The 21,691-nt window shown below is 37.9% G+C and overlaps 1 protein-coding gene across 4 annotated transcripts in view; it reads left to right on the top strand.

Moving 5' to 3' along the window:
- LOC308341918 (serine/threonine-protein kinase Sgk3) overlaps positions 1-21,691 on the top strand; it is a 140,889-nt gene that overhangs the window by 39,681 nt on the left and 79,517 nt on the right. The window contains exon 1 of one of the 4 annotated variants that reach the window (XM_080802048.1): positions 14,208-14,343. The exons of 2 other annotated variants lie outside the window; for them this stretch is intronic. The gene's annotated coding sequence lies outside the window, so the exon portion shown is untranslated. Of the gene's footprint in view, positions 1-14,207; positions 14,344-21,691 lie in introns of those variants that run through there. One more of the 4 variants, XM_080802049.1, reaches the window with a different exon arrangement.

Here is a 21,691-nt window from a genome sequence, read left to right as displayed (position 1 = left end):
CCTTTTGGGAGACAAAATGTCTGGTTGGCTGTCCTATTTTAAGGGAACAGGCATTGATGATCATTGCCTAGATGCATTAATTCCTTAAAGGTTGCAAAATGGTCACATTCTAATTCCATTCTTCTTTATTCATTCTTCTATAAAAGGCAATGTCCCTTCATCAACTATTTGGTTACCTCAAGGTGTAATTTATATGGGAAAGGCAGTACAAAGTCTTGATTCCTATCATTTATATGCCATTTATATACCAGTTTAAAAAAAAAAGATTTAGTTCCTTAGTATCACTCATAGATAATCCATGAGGTTTGTTTTGTATTTTTTAATGATTTATTTATTTATTTGAGAGGTGCACGAGTGGGGGGGAGGGGCAAAAGAAGAGGGAGAGTGATTCCTCCAGCAGACTCCCCACTGAGCATGGAGCCTGATACAGGGCTCAATCCCAGGATCCTGAGATCATGACTTGAGCCGAAACCAAAAGTTGGCTGCTTAACAGACTGACATTCATTGTGTTTCAGTTCACCATAGTCATTATTCTTTTTTATGCTTGATTTTTCCCTCTTTGGTTAATTCTGCATTGGTTGTAAGGCTTTTGACATGACTCTAGTGCTCATTTATATCATACCAGAAAGTAAGGAAGTTAAGACATTTCGGTTCATTCTGTATATTTTCTGCCCCAGATCTGCAATCACCCAATCCTACAAGAAGCCCTGGTTCATTTTACCAGAAAATATCTAGAAATCTAGCAGAAATATCTGATGGTGCTCATTTCACTTCATTGAAAGTGTGCTCTTGTGTTGTGTAGAAATGCAAACTGGTACAGCCCCTCTGGAAAACAGTGTGGAGGTTCCTCAAAAAGTTAAAAATAGAGCTACCCTATGACCCAGCAATTGCACTACCAGTATTTACCTAAAGGATACAAACACAGTGATTCAAAGGGGCACCTGCACCCCAATGTTTATAGCAGCAATGTCCACAATAGCCAAACTATGGAAAGAGCCCAGATGTCCATTAACAGATGACTAGATAAGGAAGATGTAATAATGTAATATGACTGGAGAAGGAAGATGTATATATGTATATATAACATATATAGTTACTCAGCCATCAAAATGAATGAAATCTTGCCATTAGCAATGATGGATATTGTGGATATTATGGGTATTATGCTAAGTGAAATAATTCAGTTAGAGAAAGACAAATATGTGATTTCACTCATATGTAGAACTTAAGAAACAAAACAAATGAACATAGGGGGAGGGAAGGAAAATAAAATAACAATTGAGAGAGAGGCAAACCCTAAGAGATGCTGAACTCTATGAAACAAACTGAAAGTTGCTGGAGGAGAGGTGGGCCAGGGGATGGGATGATTGGGTGATGGGCATTAATGAGAACACTTGATGTAACGAGCACTGGGTGTTATATGCAACTGATGAAACACTAAATCCTACCTTTGAAACTAATAAAAAAAAAAAGAGTCTTAGAAAGTTAAGTTCAAATGAATGAAGCTATTAGTGGTAAGTTCTGGGACCCAAACTGGAAAAGAACAAATTACCTATTTATGATACAGTCTTTTAAATCTTGAAAATACGATGGGAAATAATTTTCCCCCTTAGCCTACAAAATAATGCATAAAAATGTTCTTGTACTCTCTGTCTCCATTAATGGAATCTGAATTAGTCTTTTATTTTATTTTATTTAAAAGATTTTATTTATTTATTTGACAGAGAGAGATCACAAGTAGGCAGAGAGGCAGGCAGAGAGAGAGGGGACAGAGAGCCCAATGCGGGGCTTGATCCTAGGACCTGAAATCATGACCTAGGGCTAAGGCAGAGGCTTAATCCACTGAGCCACCCAGGCGCCCCTGAGTTTGTCGGTCTTTTAAAAGAAATATGTGTAATTAATCATGGATTAAAAATTACTGACCAGATCATATAAATCATTTGAGACAAATTTAAACCCAAAGGCCTATTCCAAATTCCAGTGTCAAATAAAATTACTCAGCACATCATTAATAGATGATTTTCTGCATACAAGATTAATAGAAAGGATCAGACTTTCGAAAGTTGAGAAAAAGGATTCAATTGGATGTCAAATTCAAAGATTTTATTTCCTCTCTAAGATGAATAACCTTTAATTATTGTTTATCAAGTTCTATTTTCTCTGGCCCACTGCTCTATAGGTCTTCAGTGTAATTATATCATAGGTCACTAATTCTCTTTTATAGAGTTAGGTCCCCTTCACTATAACATTAATATTTATGTAAACCAATGTTGATTTAACAAAAGATATATAAGCACTGTTACATATAAAAATTATGTGGAATTTGAGATACATAAAATATTTAAAAATGTTTTTAATCAGAAATTTATACTTAATAAGTCTTTCATTATGAAATTTTCAGGTTCCTTTATATTTCAGTTAATGTATAGTCCCATTGGTGTACTTAAACTTTTATTGTGTTCCTTTATTATAGTTCATTTGTTACTATATCTTTAATAGTGTGTTATGTTGTGTTCCTGCTTCAACTTTGTTTCTTAGTCAGTATACTTTCTTTAGTACAATGGAATCAAGTTTATTCATAAAAGTTATCAGCCATCTCAGAATTCTAGGCATAAAGTCTGAGAAAACAGTGGAAGTTTCACATTAATCTGCTCTAGAGTATTAGCAGTAAGTTTCTTAGAAACTCATTGACTTTTCAAAGTTATTCTATTATACGTGGTTAAGTTGTCATTATAGAGAGGTGATGTAGCATAGTGATTGAGAACATGTACTCTGGAACCAAAGTGGCCAGATTCCAATCCCAACTCTGCCAGTTAATAGCAAGTGACATTGAGCCAAGTGATTTGGCTTTGTAGGTGTTTCGTCATCTGTAAAATAGGGATGATGGTTGTGCATGGCTCATAAGCTTATTGTGAGGATCAATGTATGTAAAAGTGCTATATGACTTTTAGCTATTATTATTTTGACTCATACTATTAAGAACATTAGCAATTATGGGGCACCTGGGCAGCACAGTCGGTTAAGCATCTGACTCTTGGTTTTAGCTTAGGTCGTGATCTCAGGGTAGTGAGATCAAGCCCAGCATCTGGCTCTGAGCTCCACGCAGAGTCTGCTTAAGACCCTCTCTACCTCTCCCCCTATTTTTCTCCCCCCTCAAATAAATAAATAAATCTTTAAAAAAAAAAAAAGAACATTAGCAATTATTATCAGGGCTACAAATAGTTCTAGTTATTTTCTATTAGTGTGCAGAAATATGCCTGTAGCTATTTTGTCAGGAAACTGTAATATTACCTATTTATGTGATTTTTCAAAGGGTTTTAGACAAGCTAGAGTCAAATATATTCTCAGAAAAACACATCTCCAATTTTATAATGGAAGCCAAGAAGATTCATATGCAGAAATTTATTTTATATTAATTTGTTTCTTTCAATATTATGTGGCTGATCTGTGTAAGAATATCCTAAGGATCCTCGGAATAATAGGATGAATCACATATGGACCTTGCTGACAGTTATTGACTAATAGAGGACTAACAAACAAATAAATAACTCCGAAAAAAAACAAAATAAATAAATAACTCCGAGGTAGAAAGCAAGAAGTGTAGATAAAATGCTCATAGAAGCTTTTTTTTTTTTTTTCAGATTTTTTTTAAAATTTATTTGACAGAGAGAGAGAGATCACAAGTAGGCAGAGAGCAGGCAGAGATAGCAGGAGTGGGGGGAAGCAGGCTCCCTGCTGAGCAGAGAGCCCGATGTGGGGCTCAGTCCCAGGACCCTGAGATCATGACCTGAGCCAAAGGCAGAGGCTTAACCCACTCAGCCACCCAGACGCCCATAATGCTCATAGAAGCTTACAGGAGAGTATGTATGCCCCACTAAAAGACTGAGAAAAAATCTTGAAGGATATTTGAATAATATTTGAATAATATTCAAATAAGGATATTTGAAGGATATTTGAATAATGCCATGAATGAAGAGCTGGACTTAGGTATGTAATGAGGTTCTGTGTTGCATGTAAAGGAAAGGACTTCTGCTTGGAGGATGGGAGGCATGAAGGGGAAGTAGAGTTGTGTGATGGTCACATATGAAGGCTCTAGGAGGCTAGGTTGATGAGGTCTTATTTAGTCATCAGTGGGATATGGTTAAGGTGTTTTCACAAAATTAAGGTAGCATTCACATAACATAAAATTAACCCTTTTAAAATGAACAATTCAGTGACATTTAGTATATTTACAATGTTGTGCGATCACTCCTATCTAGTTTCAAACATTTTCTTCACCCCAAATTAAACCCCATGTCCTGTAAGCAGTAATTTCCCATTCCCTTGCACCCCCAACCGCCAACCCCACCACAGCCCTTGACAACTACCACTGCGTTAGGGTTTCTGTGGCTCCACTTATTCCAAGTAGTGGATTTATTCAGGATGTGTCCTCTTGTGTCTGACTTCTTTCACTTAGCATAATGCTTTTGAGGTTCATCCACAGTGTAACATGTATCAGCACTTCATTACTTTTTATGGCTGAATAATATTCTGTTGAATATATATAACACAATTTGTTTAACCATTCATCCTCTGATGAGCATTTGGTTGTTTCCGTCTTTTGGCTATTGTAAATAGTGCAGTTATTAACATGTACATGTAAATATTGTTTTGGGCACATGTATTCAGTTATTTGGGGTATATATCTAGGTGTGGAATTGCTGGGTAATATAATAATTCTGTGTTTAGCTTTCTGAGGAACTGACAAACTGTTTTCCTCAGTAGCTGCTCCATTTTACATTCCTACCAACAATATACAAGAGCTCCAGTTTCTCCACATCCTCACCCCCACTTGGTTTCCGCTCCTTTTTTATTATTACCATCCTAGTAGGTGTGACACGGTATCTTTGTGGTTTTGATTTGCATTTTCCTGATGACTGATATGCTGAACACTTTTCATATGCATGTTGGCTGTTTATATTTCTTCTTTAGAGAAATGTTTATTCAGGTCCTTTGTCCACTTTTTAATTGTGTTATTTATCTTTTTGTTGTTGAGTTGTACAAGTTCTTTATATATTCTAGATGCTAGACTCTTTTCAATATATGATTTGCAAATATTTTCTCCCATTGCATATGTTGTCTTTTTACTTTCTTGATAATAATCTTTGATTCACAGGGGTTTTTAATTTTTAATTTTAATTTTTCACAAAGGTTTTTAATTTTTTATGAACTACAATTTATCTATTTTGTTGTTGCTCATACTTTTAGTGTCATATCTAAGAATCCAGTGTCAAATCCAAGATCATGAATATTCATCTCTATGATGTTTTCATATAAGATTTTAATAGTTTTAACTCTTATATTTAGGTCATTAATCAATCTTGAGTTAGTTTTTATATAGAGTGTGAGGTAGGAATCCAACTTCATTTTTTTGCATATGGATATCCAGTTGGCCAGCCACTATTTGAAGAGACTACCCTTTCCCTGCTGAATGATCTTAGCACCCTTGTTGAAAATTAGTTGGCCGTAGATATATGGGCTTATTTATGGACTCAGTTCTATCCCAGTGGCTAATAGGCCTATCCTTGTGCTAGTGTTCTATTGGTTTCATTACTATAACTCTGGTAAGTTTTGAAATCAAAAAGTATGATACCTTGTTCTTTATCAATATTGTTTTGGTTATATAGGGCCCTTTGCAATTCTATATGAATTTGAGGATCATTTCTGTAAAACAAGGCTGTTAGAATTTTGATAAAGATTGCATTAAAATTATTACAGGATTTGAACAGAGAAAATGATGTGGCTAGAATTAAATTGTCTTAAACAACATTCTACAATCTGAATAGAAAAAGAAAAAGAGAGGAGTCTGGGAGACCATTAAAAAAGTTAGCACAACAGGAAGACTCAGACCTATATTATCAGAGTGTAGGAAAGGGACAAATGCCAGACAGGCTGTGGAGGCAGACTTGAAGGGACTTACGAAAGTGGTCCATTCATTTATTGATTTGCACCCCATCGTTCTATGCCCCAGGCCCTGCAGATGCTATGGTAAACATGATGGATATGTTATTTTACTTTCATGAGCCTTGAACTCTAATGGGGCAAGAACAGGGGAACAGTAAACAGTGAAATAAAGAGCAAATTGTGATCGCAGTGCTATGACAAAAATGAACAAGCCACTATTATAGAGGTAACAGAGGAAGGCCTATTTTATATAGGAAAGGCCTCAATGAAGAACAGCTATTTATTTATTTATTTTTAAGGAGGCTTTATACCCAGTGTATAGCCCAATGTAGGGCTTGAACTCACAACCTGGAGATCAAGAGTTGGATGTTTAACCGACTAAGCCACCAGGCACACCCCGCCACTACCTTTTAAAAAAGATTTTATTTATTTATTTGAGAGAGGGAGAAAGAGTGACCATGAGCAGGGAGGAGTGGCAGAGGGAGAAGAAAAAGCAGACCACCTGCTGAGCAGGGAGCCTGACTTGGAACTTGATCCCAGAACCCCAGGATCATGACGTGACCCAAAGGCAGACACTTAACTGACTGAGCCACCCAGGTTCTCCCCTTTTATTTATTTATTTTTAAGATTTTATTTGTTTGTTTATCTATCTATCATCTCTCTATCTGAGAGAGAGAAAGAGAGCCTGAATGGGGAATAGCAGAGGGAGGGGACAAGAAGACTCCATGCTGAGCACAGATCCTGAAGCGGGGCTCAGTCCCAGGACCCTGAGATCATGACCTGCGCAGAAATAAAGAGTCAGAGGCTTAACTGACTGAGCCACCCAGGTGCCCCTCTGTCTTTTTGTGTGTGTGTTGATTAGTCTAGTTTAGCAGTTTGACTAATTTTTTTAAATTAACTTTTGGTCTCATTGACTTTTCTCTTTTCACTTTCATTGGTTGTGCTCAGATCTTTATTACTTTCTTTCTTTGTATAATACTTTGCTTTAATTTGCTCCGTTTGTTTAGCAAGATAGAAACTGAGGTCACTGATTTGAGAACTTTCTCTTTTTTTTTTAATGCATATTGTCTCCTAAGTACTGTCTTATTGCCACCCACAAATTTGGATATGTTGTGTTTTAATTTTCATTTAGTGCAAAATATTTCCTAGTTTCCTTTTGATTTCTTCTTTGACCCATGAGTTACTTAGAATTGTATATTGACTGTACGTTGGCACGTAACCGGGGGGTGGGGGGTGGGGGGGGTGGGGAGGTGTGTGTGAGGTCATCGCGCGGGCGGGCGGGGTAAAAAAAAAAAAAAGAAAGAAAAAAAAAGAATTGTATATTGATTTCACATACTTGGAGATTTTCCAAATGTTTTTCTGTTATTGATTTCTAGTTTAATTTCATTGTAGTTAGAGAACATACTTAGTATGCCTTAAATCCTCATAAGTTTATTGAAACTTGTTTTGTGGCCCAGTGTATGGTCTAACTTTGTAAGTATCTTGCGTGTACTCAAAAGAATTATATTCTCATGTCTTTTAGTGATCTATAAATGTCAGGTTAAGATGGTTAATAGTATTGTTTAGATCTTTTATGGTTAATAGTATTGTTTAGATCTTTTATATCTGCTATGGTCTGAATGTTTGTGTCTACCCTCAAATTCATAGGTGGAAATCTTCACCTCAAAAGATGATGTTATTAGTAGGTAGGGCCTTTGGGAGGTAATTAGGTCATGAAGGTGGAGCCCTCATAAATAGGATTAGTACTCTTACAAAAGAGATCCCACAGAATTTCTTATTCCCTTCTATCAGGTGAGGACACAAAGAGAAGATGCTGGCCATAGATCAGGAAAAGGGCCCTCACTCAACCCTGCTGGCCCCCTGATTTCTGACTTCCAGTCTCTAGAACCCATGAAAATTAAATTTCAGTTGTTTATAAGCTACACCGTCTGGTATTTTGTTATAGCAACTCCAACTAATTAAGACAATATCCTTGCTGATTTTGTACCGTTGTTATGAGAGTTTTTAAAACCTCTAAAAATAGCATATGCCTATTTTTCCTTCAAGTTGTTTCATTTTTTTTCTCATTTATTTTGAAACTCTGTTATTAGATACATAAATGATTAGGACCTTTTTTTTTTTTTTTACAATTTTATTTACTCATTTGATAGAGCAAGACAGAGAGAGCACAAACAGGAGAAGGAGCAGAGGAGAGGGAGAAGCAGCCTCCCCGCTGAGCAGGGAGCTCCATGTAGGGCTTGGTCCTAGGACCTGGGGATCATGACTTGAGCTGAAAGCAGATGCTTAACCGACTGAGCCACCCAGGCACCCCCATAAATGTTTAGGACTTTTATGTCCTCAAGATGAATTGATCTCTTCACAATTATGAAATGATCTTTTTGTTCCCTGGTGATATTGTTTGCTCTGAAGTCTACCTTATGTGATATTATTATAGCTGCTCCAGCTTTCTTTTAACTAGTGTTACTATGGCATATCTTTTTCCATCCTTTTACTTTTAACCTATTTGTGTCTTCATATCTGAAGAGTAGTTTTTTGTATGTGAAATATGGTTGGGTCTTGTTTTATTTACCAGTAAGACAAATTTTAATTGTGTTGTTTTGACTATTGCTTTTAATGTTATTATTGATATGAGTTAAGTTTATGTGTGTCCTCTTGTTACTTGTTTTCTATTTGTCTTACGTGTTCTTTGTGTCCTCTTTCTTCTTTTCCTACCTTATTTTGGGGTTTGAGTATACTATTTTAATTTATTATAGTCTATCTTCAAATGAATTATGCCATATCACTTATAGGAGGCTTACACCTAATTATACAATATACCTTTCAATAATATACTTCCATGTCTCTCCACCTAACCTTTATGCTATTGTTGTCATACATTTTACTTACATATAGGCTATAAAACCCACAATAAATGATTATGCTTGTTGTTTTAAATAGTTATTATCTTTTACAAGATTCTAATTGTAAACAAACAAACAAACAAACACATCTCTTGTTACTATTTCCACTGTTCTTCATTCGTGGTACATATTTCCAGATATCTGGAGTCATTTTTTGTGTGTCTGATGGACTCCCTTTAACATTTCTTGTAGTACAAGTTTTCTTGTTACAGTCTTTCAGTTTCTGCATCTGAAAAAAAAATCTTTATATTATCTTGAATTTTGAAAGATATTTTTTGCTGAGTGTAGAATTCTAGGTTAATAGCTTTTTTGTTCAGGACTTCAAAGATGTTGCTCCACTGTCTTTTTCTTGCATGTTTCTGACAAGAAATCTGTCGATTTTACTCTTGTTTCTCCATATATAGTATGTCTTTCCCCCCCTTTTTTTGCTTTATCACTGGTTTTTAGTAATTGTATTATGAAATATCTTGTTGTAGTTTCCTTTGTGTTTCTGATGTTTGGGTTCATCAAGCTTGTGAGATCTGTGGGTTTATAAATTTTCATCAGATTTTGAAATGTCAGTCATATTTCTTCAAATGTCTATTCTGATCTTTCCCCAGCTCAGTTTTATCATCTCCTTCATGGACTCCAGCTACAAGTATGTTAGGCTGCTTAAAGGTTTCTCATAGCTTATTGATTCTCTTTTTAATTCCTTTTTCTCTCTATAGTTCATCTTGGAAATTTTATTTTGTGTATCTTCAAGTTCACTAATCCTTTCTTCTGCAGTGTCTATTCTTCCATTAATCCCATCCAATGTATTTTTCACCTTAGAGATTGTTGTTTTCATCTCTAGATTGGATTTAGAAATTTTTCCTTCTTTTTTTAAAATCTCTTTATTTTACATTATTTAAAAAAAATTTTTTTTAATTTACTTGACAGACAGCTATCACAAGATCACACAGAGATCACAGAGATCTCAAAGCAGAGAAGCAGTCAGAGAGAGAGGAGGAAGCAGGCTCTCTGTGAGAGCCTGATATGGGGCTCGATCCCAGGAACCTGAGATCATGACCTGAGCTGAAGGCAGAGGCTTTAACCCACTGAGCCACCCAGGTGCCCTGGATTTAGAAATTTTTCTATACCTTCCTTGTCTCTACTTAATTTTTAAAATATATTACCATTATAATAACTGGTTTTAAAAAAATTTTTTTAAGATTTTATTTATTTATTTATTTATAAATAATACAGAAAGAGAGATTACAAGTAGGCAGAGAGGCAGGCAGAGAGAGAGGGAAGCAGGGTCCCCGCTGTGCAGAGAGCCCAGTACAGAGCTTGATCCCAGGACTCTGGGATAATGACCCGAGCTGAAAGCAGAGGCTTAACCCACTGAGCCACCCAGGCGCCCCTATAGTAACTGTTTTAATGTTCTTGTCTGCTAATTCTAACTGCTATGTCAGTTGTTAGTTTCACTGATTGATTTTTCTCATTATGAGCCATATTTTTGTTTCTTTGCATGCCTTGCAATATCTAATTGAATGGCAGATGTTGTGAATTTTAGCTTATTGGGTGCTGAATATTTTTGTATTTTTATAAACACACTTGAATTCTAATTTGAGATGAAGTTAAATAACTTTAAAATAGTTTGATCCTTTTGGGTCTTACTTCTTATTTTTTTGGCAGCACCCAAGCAGCATTTAGTCTGGGGCTAATTACTCCCTGATACTACAGCAAGACCCTTCTAAGTACTCTATTTCATTGAATTGGGAGGTTTCTAGTTGGCTTGGTGTGAATAGCCATTATTCCTGGCCCTCTGTGAGTGCCTAATACTTTTCCTTTTAATGCTTTGAGTTGGTTTGTTCTTTCCATGACCTTGAGGACAAGCGTACACTGATCAGCACTGTTGAATTCTCAAGGAAGAACTTCTGCAGATCTCTGGGATTCTGTGTTGTTATCTTTTCTCCCTATCTGAGTTATGAACTCTAGCTGTCTTGTTCTCCCTGGTCTCATAGTTCTTGCAGTTCCTTCTTTTACTGTCATGGCCTGTAAGTTCTCTGAGGTGATAAGCTGGGGCAAATCTTGTTCATTCCCCTTCATTTGCCTGATACCCATCTTGAAAACTGTTGTTTTATATATTTTGTCTGGCTTCGTTTTGTTGCTGTTGTTGGTTCAGGTAGGAGAGTAAATATGGTCCTTGTTACTACATCTTGGCAAGATTTAGAAGTTCCCTTAAGGCTCTAATTTTAATAATTACTTCCCATTTTTAGAAGAGGAAGAGAAACATTCCAAGAGTCTATAACCAGTAGCCTCTGGTACAACCAGTCTGTAAAATGAAGTGTGACTGTTGTTTAATCTGCCTATTTAATACTTTCTAAACATCCAGAATATTATAAAGGTTTGCTGTGAGTAGTGATTTATAGATTGTTTGGGCCAGACTTCAGAGCTCTGGGGCCTCCTTTAAACATGCCAGTGACATTTTCAAAACACAAGGGGCCATTGATAGATTGCAAATCAGTTTTCACTCTTACTTGGTAGTCATTCTGTAAACTTGGTCTTGCTTCTACTTTTGTCATCTGGGTAAGGTTGCAGTTAGGGAAAATTTACTCTGTAAAAATGTTAGTAGTATGTAGGGCGCCTTAACATAGGCAGTTTACCATGATTTGAGGGTTTATTTCTTGCACATCGGAAACCTTTCTAGTCCAACTCTGAGAAGCGCTGTGTGGTTCTTGTTTATCTTATTCTTCAGAATTTATTTGAAATTGAAGGGAAACTCTTACAATCTTATTTGCATGAGAAGAAAAGACCAGTATTTTAATTAAAGCAAAGGAGAGAGTGAGGGCTTAACGAAAGCTGAAAATAATCATAGACTAATGACTATCTTCTTAAGCACTTACTCTGGGTATGTCACTTATTTTGGCAATGGGGTGACAAAAGAATGGGTCGGCTACTTTTTATTTTTATGTACCTCTGTGAATCTCATAGATTTAGACTTCAAAACAAGTCTTATTTAATAGCAATTTATTTTCCCTTTTCTTTTCTTTCTTTCATTTTTTTTTTTTTAAGTAATCTCTACATCCAGCATGGGACTTGAACTCTTGAACTCAAGACCCTGACCAAGATGAAGAGTCACCTGCTCTCCTAACAGAGCCAGCCAGGCACTCCTGTTTCCCCTTTCTAAAAATCAGTCACATCTAACTGCCCATCAGAGCTTTGATTAACATGAAGTAATAGGTGTTATTGCAGTATCACATAATTTCAGATAAAAGCAGAATCCTGGGGCTCCTGGCTGGCTCAGTCACTGGAACATGTGACTCTTGATCTTGGGGTTAAGTCTGAGCCCCATGTTGGGTATACAGATTACTTAAAAAATAAAAATATAGGGGCATCTGGGTGGCTCAGTGGGTTGGGCCTCTGCCTTTGGCTCAGGTCATGATCTTGGGGTCCTGGGATTGAGCCCCGTGTTGGGCTCTCTTCTCAGCGGGGAGCCTGCTTCCTCCTGCCTCTCTGCCTATTTGTGATCTCTCTGTCAAATAAATAAATAAAATCTTTAAATATATACATATATTTAAAAAAATTAAAAATAAATGAAAATAAAAATATAAATTTTCTTAATTAAAAAAACCAGAATCTTACAGTTATAGGTAATTTGAACAGCCTAATTATAGATGAATATATAATTTCTTTTAGGCTTTTGAGATACTGAAAATAGCTTTTTCTTACTTAACTGCCTGGAGCCTGGGGTTATCTAGGAAGGAGCTTACAGTTTAGTTTTAGAGATAAATATTAAGAACAGAAAAACAAAACAAAATAAGGTAGACCTGCTAAGTGCCACATTGAGTGGTGCAGATCCTAAGTGTTATAGCATTTTATTGGATAGAGAGGTCCCTGAGCTGAGCTATCATAATCTGGTAGCTAGGACTAAGAAATATCCTGAGCTGGGAAGCAGTGGATGTAAATGTTCAGTGGCAGGAATGTTGGCTGTATGTTGTGGATACTATACAGTGAAGAAGCAGTCTGCCAGAGTACTTGGAGATTAGGTAGAAAAAAATAGGTGAGGGTCAGATCCAAGAACCTGAGTTCTTTGGTTTTGTACTTTATTCAGAGATGGCAGTGAAAGTGAAAAGGTTCATTGAAGAGACTCTATAATGGGAAAAGCCAAGGACCTGATGACCAAATGTGAAGACTGAGAGGGAAGAGTCAGAGGTTTTGAGCTAGGACAAGAGTTATCATTATTGCAAATAGAAAAGTCTGAAAGAAGAGCTTGAATGAAGTGATGCCAGAGATCCCTGAAGCTTTTTCTAAAAATCCCCAATTTCTCTGTGTGGCTCCTGACTGGACAGCACTTTCCTTATGGCCCTTTGGCCTTAATTGCTGAATCTTGCAGGATGAAATTAAGTTTGGAAGGGTATTTAGAGGTCATGAGGTCACCTGGCCCAAACTTTTTATTTTAAAGATAAGCAGATCTGGGGCTTTGGATATTTTGACTTCCCTTAGGGCCACACAGCTAGGCTGGCTTCTTGGCACTGTTTTCTGAAATTCTCCCAGCAAATGCTGCTTGTTAGCAAAGTGAGCCTTGTGTTTCCCCACCATAATTTAATTAGTGTTTGACTTGATTCCTTAAATAGTTTTTCACGTTCAAAAATCAAACAAATTAATAGTTAAAATAATTCCTTCTGAGTGGTCTGATTTTTTCCTTTATCCATACATGTAGTCACAAACCTTGCAATACACTGTGGGCATTAATGCCAAACTCAGCCTGCATTGAGTATGCTCTCTTGAAAAGTGCCTGAGCTCTTTGAGGGGAGAAGGAATGAGTAAGTCTGAAGTAATTCCTACTGAGAGTCCTTTCCAGAATTTTCCCCCAAATGAAAAACGAGGATGTGTGGTGGAGATCAGTAAAGAATTCGATTGCTTTTTTTCCCCTCTCAACTCTAGTTCCTATGACTTCTCATGCATGGAGCCCGGAATTCATGAGTCCTATCCTGCCTAAGGATAACAAGATTATCTAAAGCCCTTATTAAGTATAAACTCCTTTGCTTTAAGATGTCTCACCCAGTCCTACACGTCAGCTGGAACCTGAGGAGAGGGCCTTCACTTTCCCCTCCCAGGTCTCTTTCCTCATTTTGCCACATGGCTGCCTGTCTCCCTTTCCCGATTCCCTCTGCCTGTGTCCAGCACTCCCTCCCTCGGGGTCACACACCCCCAAGCCCTCCTGGCTTTATTTATTTACGGCCTCCCGGCTGCATCCAGATCGTACACTCGGGTCCACCGCTTTCTAGCGAGCGAGGGGCGGAGCTGAGTGTGCATAAGCCCCGCCCCTAGCCTTGGACCAGGCTAGTGGTCGGGAACGTTCCGTTGATTGGTGTGGGCGGGGCCTGATGTGAGGGCGGAGTTAGGAGGCCGGGCCAAGGCGTGGAGGGTGGTGGGCCCCGCTGGGGGTGGGAGGCGCGGCGCCGAGGCTGGTAGAGTGTGGCGCAGCTGTGGTGGCGCTTCCCGCTCGCTATGCGTCGGGCGACGGTCCTCGAAGGTAAGTACGGGAGGGGGTCTGGGCGCCGCGAGAGCCAGGTGAAGGAACCCCGCGGGCGCATTCGAGCCAGGTGTGGTTTGGTTGGACCGGCCCCTGGGCCACTTCCGTGCGTAGTAGGAGCGCGTGGTGCGGCTGGGCGGCCCCCTGGCGTGAACCTCCAGAGGCAGGGAGGCACCGGGTCCGGCTCTAGTTTTGCAGCACTTGTTCACGGTATTACCGCCGGGACAGAACTCATTTGGGTTGCTCCACACACTTCTTCCCTAAATCTCGAGAGACCTCAGGTACTGAGATTTTATGTTTTTTAAGAGTCTAGTTCGTGGTTCAGGACTGGAGGAGAAGCTCGATAACGAATTTGCAGTGCAGCTTTATTTTGACTTCGTGTTTTTCAGTTTGCGAAAGTGCGACTGGTAATGGGACTGTTACTTAAACAGGGACGCCAGGATTTATTTAGGCAGTGTATGGTGAAAGTTAAGATCTCAGGCTTTGAAGCTAGAGTGCCTGGATTCGAATCTCTTTGTTAATTGTGAAAACTTGAGCAATCTGTTTAATTTCTCTATGACTTTGTTTCTGCACATGTAAAATGAGAATAGTGATAGTTCCATCCTTAAAGGATTGTTATGAGGATTAATCAGTCAGTACTTGATTCCGCCTGAAGCATAGTCCACAATAACGTTGGTTATTTTCTTTATTATGCATTTAGATGGGCATTAATCTATAAAGCTGTCAATACCGGAAAATCTTTCCTCGGAGTCGTAGCTAGAAATGTTTGGGAATATCTTTGGAATTTCAGAGACTGAATCCCACCAGATAAGGTCTCATTACTTTTCTCATCTACTAGAGATGTGATCATCCACCTGGTTTCAAATCTAATCCTCCCCCAAATGATGCAGAAGCCTGAGAGTCTTAAAGGCTGTTCTAAAAGAGGGATGAAAAAAGGCAGCACTTTCAGAGAGGGTATCCTCATTTTAAACACTAAGCTCTGGTAGATTTGTTTAAAAGAAAGTCATTATCACTTTTATACAAAACTTACAAGTTGTATTACTTGGGATGGGTGCTTATTTGTACTATTATTGCAAAGGGAGGTAAACCAGAGTACCCAAATACACAAATAACCTAAACATCATAGGAATGGTAATTAGCCACATCGAATCTCAGAATTGAAGGGAATCTGAAAAATCACAACAGCTGCCCTTTACAGATAAGGATGAGGCCCCACGATCCAGAATCAATAAAATGCATAATTTAGCCTAGAATTCAGTTCTGCGGAACAACAAATCATAAAATCAAAGAATGATATCATTTCTGGTTTTGATAATTGTACTGTTTTTATTTTTGACAGTTTTATGGTGCTGTGAATGGTTTTTCTCTCTGCAGCATCCTCCTTAATTGCGTGATTCATAATCATTCTTCACCTTTGATTTAAATCACAAGTTTCAAAAGTTGCTACATCAATGATTGCTTTGAGAACAAGATGATTGTCTTCTTAAGCTTTGTACAAACATGTTCTAACAGTGCTTTGGTTTTGTTTTAAAATGTAGTCCTTTTCTCCCAGGTAGGGAAAATAAACAGCCAGTGTAAACAAATTGACCTACTAGGCAGTTTGTTATCACTGTGTTATTGGTGAAGTTTTCTTGATCTGGTAGGACAGAGTCAGGAAATGGAACACTACATACTAGCCCAAGGAAATAGGACTGGGTCACCAAAGAGATACACTGCAATTGCTGCTAACTTCAAAAGCATCAAGAGTTGAAACTATATGAAGATATTACTATGTTAGTTGCTGACTCTTTTCTTGGCGCCTTGCGTGGTTCACTCCCTCACCTCTAGGTATTTGTTTAGATGTCACTCTCTCAGTCAGACCCTCCTAATTAAAATTCCATACAACCCCACTCTTCCTATAATATATATTTATCTCTCTATTTCCTTGTTCATTATCTCTTGTCTGCCATTGGATGGTAAGTTCCATGTGGGCTGTGGTGCTTGCCAGTTGTGTTCACTGCTGTATCTAAGTGCCTGGAAACAATGCCTGGCACCGGAAGGTGTCAGATTTGTGCATCTGATGCAGACATTTCCAACTCGGGCTAGTATTTACTTAAACCAGTTTGCTACCATTTTGCCTTGCTCTCCCCTTCTCCCCACCCCCCTCCATTCCTAGTTAGTTATTCTGGTTACCCAGGAATAAAACCTTGAGGCAATCTTAATGCCTCCTTATACCTTGCACTCCACATGCAAATGGCCATTACTTATTTCTCAGGTCAGTTTTTTGCAAACCTGCCATTCCTGTTGTTGCCAAACGCCAATTTCTTTAAGCTTTCCTCCATTTCATTCCATTCTCTACACCTACAACCTTTCAAGTTACCTTTTCGAATGCCTTTACATCCTCATCTGCACAATGAAATCCAGAGTGAGAAGCCTGGCATTCAGAGTTCTCTACATGATTCAAACACACTTTTCCAGCCTCTGGCTCCTATATGTAAGAAAAGTGATTTCCAGTTTATACTTGTAAATTAAGGCTTTAATGATAATGCCATGTAAAAGCTAAAGGTGAATGTTGTGACAGTTTCTCTTTCTGTTTTTACCGAGTGGAGTGGATCTTTTCCTGTAAATGGGCAGGAATTCAGACAAATTGAACGAATGGCTATTCTTTGTACCGAGGACTTTTGCTGCCCTTTCTGTTTTGAGTGCCCAGCTTTCAGATCCTCCCTCACATGTTACCACCACCCCAGATACCTAGAAAAGTTCAGTGGGAAGTGTTTTGTTTTGTTTTTTCTTCCTCTGAATTCTAGAAACTTTTCATACTTTTCTTAGAGAATTTATCAGTCTGTTTTGCATTGTAATTCTTTGGGCACTTATCTTTTCTTTTTGCTACATATTAGCTCCTGGCGGACAAATATCATGCACATAAAAGTTCCAGTTACTTTTTTAAGGAAAATGACACCCACTTCTTTGTTTTTTGAGTAAAAGTGAACTTAAAGTTCTATTTTATAGGTCTTTAAATCATTAAATATTGAGCTTCAGCAATCATTTCTACAATGTGGACAATTAAGGAAGAAGGCAGGGGTAAATTCAGTACTACATAAAGAGATCCAAATGAAGATACTGAGATCTGGATTCAGAGAAGGAAAGAGGTGTAGGGAGAGCAACATACCCAACACCCACATAATTGGACACACAGAAGTTTAAAAAGATCCACAAAACCAGTAGGGCAAGACAGACTTTATGGAGCAACATCTGCAGCTTTGGTTTTTCTTGTGGAGGAATTAATCCTAGCTTTATTTTGTTTTTGCTTCTCTACCCACAAATAATGTCACTCTGCTTTGTTTCTGAACTGGGTAAGACTGAACTTTCTCTTCCTTTTTCTGGTCTGCAGAATATAGTTTACTTGCTTTCCCTTATTTTTAAACTAATAAAATGTTCATACTTCTTTCTTATTTTCCTGTATATACGGAGAAGTTATATGCCAGAAGCTTTTAGTTCTTCAGAGAAAAGAGACGGGTGGAAGATACTTGAGTTTATCTATTGTGTGAAGCTTCCGGTTTTATTATTTGATATCAGCATCTGGTTCAGTATATTTTGTTTCATTTCATTACCAACATATCCTTGCACATACTCCAGTTGAGTGAATGCTTTTATTTTGCGTGTGACTTTTTCTGATAAATTAAAACTTGTCTCTAGGACGTCTATAGATGTTTCTGAAATTTAATTTTCTCTCCTTTTGCCTCTCAAACCTCGACTGGGGTTTTCCCATTCTAGAACATGCATTAGCCTAACTTACTCTCTTTGTTCTTGATGATGAGTGTTTACAGGTGTCGACTAAGTTTATTTTACCATTCCTAGGATGAAGGTGCAGTTTCCATTGGTAGGAAAGAGTTGGTAGGGATAATATATATAAAAGTCCTAATTTTTTTTAATGTTAAAACTTTAAGGTAAAAATCTGCATATTATTTTTACTAATAAGTAGCTAATATAAGTCAGGACTTAAAGCTAATATACTACAATTTAAATTTAGATTCAAATCATACTATTATTTAAATTTCTTCTTTTGTGCTAACCAGTAAAGTTTTACTATCGGAAAAAGAATCTTAAAAAAAAAAAAAAAAAGAATCTTGAAAGCAAATATTTGCTTTGGAGTAAAGTTTCCTTTATCACACTGTATAGGCATCTGTGTTTACCCTGAGTTCTCCTTGTTTTCAAAAGCCTTAGTTAAGGGTGCACATCAGATAGGATCATTCATACAAATAATAAAAGATGGGCCCAGACTAATTACACATCTCTAGCACATGGTAAACACTGTGTAAGTATCTGTTAAATAAATCTATATTTTTCAGGATTTTGTTCAGGTACTGTAGCATACTAGTATGTTTAATAATGGAATTAATCTAGTAAAGAGGAAAATGGGAATTTTTGGCAAATGGGAATTTTTACGTGCCTCTCTCCACCTGTTTGTTGAAAGAATAAATGAAATGTGTACCACCCAGTACATGGCAGTATGAAAGTCACAATTTCTACAGTCCAGTCAGGGAGGTTCTCAACCTACAAGATGTAATCTTAGATGATTATAAATGCTAAAATGGAAAAAACCAGGGTGATGACAAATTATTTTGGGGAAGGAGCACTGTAGTTAGGTGGTCCTGAAGGCTTGTTGCAGGAGGTGGCATTTGAACAAAGCCTCAGTGTGATGAGCTGGAGGGAGAGAATGCTAGTCAGAGGGTACACAGGTACAAGAGATGAGATGGGAGAGTGCTCAGTGTGTGTGAGAAGTAGGAAGGAGGCTGTTCCCACGGGAGTCTAGTGAGTAGGGTTGTAGGAGGCACTGGTGGGATGCAGCTGGAGAGATAAGAAGAGATTAGGCCATGTGAGTGTTTGTAGGTTATTAGCAATAATTCAGAGTTGGATTTTACTCTTAAGGGCAGTGGGAAGCAATAGAAAGGATTTAAGCACAGATCTATAAATATCAGATTTATAGTGATGAAGAAAATGACGCTGATTACTACGGGAATAATGGATTGCAAGGGGTAAGAGAGGAAAGAGAGAGCAGATTGGAGGTTCTCTAAAGAGACTATGAAATGTGATGGTGATTGTTGTCTTTGTGGGGGGTTCTTTGGCAGTCAGTTGTTTTGTTTTTGGTTCCTCCTCACTTTTCCCAGTCTTCCCAGCCAGAGAGCCAGAGCAAGACTTCTTAGGACCTGCTGTATTTTACCACTGATAATTGTGTGAAATTCCACGTTCCTTTTTCTCATGTCTCGTATAATCATCCATCCACCCATCACTCTGCCAGTGATCACAGTCCTCCAAGAATCATCTTTGAAAATGTTCTTTGTTCCTGTCCTCCTGGAACATATACTGGGAGTGTGTTTTCCAATGGAAAAGCTTGGGAAGCCAGGAATAGGGCTGGTGTTCTGGTAATGGGGAACCCAAGACAGTGACCTTAGGAGGCTGAGAAAGATAGAGCAGAGCATTGCAGCTTTGGTGAACATCTCTTTTCTGTCAGTTCTGGAACCTGTGGAAGGACATGTTATCATTTGGACTCAGTTTAGGACCGTCTTCCTTATCCTGGCAGCTTTGAGTCTAGTACTGGAAAACAGAGGACTGTCAGCTGTTCCTCCTACCGCCTCACTCAGTCCTTTCCTTAAATATCTGTATTAAATGGAGCCAGTTTCAGAAAACCAACAGACTCATGTAACTTTTGTCAAAGTTTTTGGATACGCCTTTCAAATTGCTGGGTGCAGACTATTCTTCTATATTGTATCCCAAATTGACTATTTTACACATACTTTATTTCTAATTCATGTATCTCTTTTCTTTATCAAGAATGAGGATAAATAAAAGGTACCTCAAATAAGAGATGTGATAAACCTTGGAAAAACTAGGACTGCTTTGTGATTACACAATGAGGGAAAAATCAAAGAGGGGGTGGGGTGGGGATTAGAGGAAGGATATATTAGTAAGGAAGGAAAACAGGAAAAGTTGTAACTGATTCATCCTGTGATATGTGTAGGGAGAAGGTTACTATGTATCTTCAATTTTCAGATCCTGTTAGATTTTTAATCTGTTCTGCAGTGAATTTAATTTACAGATGTGACAAAGATGTGCTTTGTTTCTGTTGGATGTGTTTGGAGCTAATATTCTGAAAGGCGGAAGTAAAACAGATACAGATTATATACTATTACAGTAAGCTTTCATTAAAGTAACTAGTTAGTTTGGAGTAAGAATTCCCAAGGGGCTTTTAATGTAGTTTAAAAATGAAACCCAACTCTCTTGGCCTGTTCTCAGGAATAATTCCTGCCCCCTTCCCCATGCCCGTTCCTTTTCATATTCTCTGGGTCAGTCCCCATTTTCTAAACCATCCCTGTGCCATGCCTCAGGTCTGAACAGGGATTTTCTTTCGTCTCTTTGTCAGTTCCCTCCTTTAGGACCCTTGTTTCCAAACATCCAGCACCCGGTCCTTTCACCCTGCTGAAGAAAATTTGTAGTTCTTCCAGGTTTGCGTCCTGCCTTTTGGAACAGAATTGTTTTTAATTTCCTTTTATGCCTTGGTGTAAATCACTGAACCCCTCTCTGCCATATTAGTTGAGAGTGGATACTGATAATTATGAATGTATCTGTCTTGTAATTTTGGGTAGGGTCCACTAGTCAGTGTCAAACAGTATTCATGATGTGTGAAAGAAATGGAGTTAAGAACTTCTGCTTAAATTTTAGAGGTAAAAAGCTGGAGAATCTTTGGATTTTCTTATAAAACATTTTTTGGGTGTCTGAAACAGAGATGGACAAGATCCAGGACAGTAATTTTATATAATGGACAGAAAGGCAGGCACAATGGTGAAGGGGGAAATGCTCTAAAAAAGGGAATTGTAATAAAAAACTTAATTTTAAAAAAGCCTTAATTAATGCTTATCTGTTTTAAGCAATATTTTTTAAAAACAAAATTTTAACATAACATGATTTTGGACAGTTTTCTGTCATGGTGTTTCATCCCTATTTCTACTTTTTACAGCCCTGAAATTAAAAAAAAAAATTAAGCCTATTAATGATTTTTTTAAACTTTCTCCCTCCCTCCCTTTGAAAAACCATATCCTGTGATAGCATCCTTTCTTATGTCCTTTTTTTTTTTTTAAAGGATTTTATTTATTTATTTATTTGACAGAGATCACAAGTAGGCAGAGAGGCAGGCAGAGAGAGAGGAGGAAACAGGCTCCCTGCCGAGTAGAGAGCCTGATGCGGGGCTCTATCCCATGTGGGGCTTTATCCCAGGACCCTGAGATCCTGACCTGAGCTGAAGGCAGAGGCTTAACCCATTGAGCCACCCAGGTGCCTCCTCTGTGTCCTTCTTATTTCACAATTTAGCCCT

This window comes from Martes martes, assembly GCF_963455335.1.
Source record: "Martes martes genome assembly, chromosome: 4".
Classification (NCBI taxonomy): Eukaryota; Metazoa; Chordata; class Mammalia; order Carnivora; family Mustelidae; genus Martes; species Martes martes.
The sequence above is the reverse complement of the archived record's forward strand: the minus strand, read 5'-3'. Positions and strand labels throughout refer to the sequence as shown.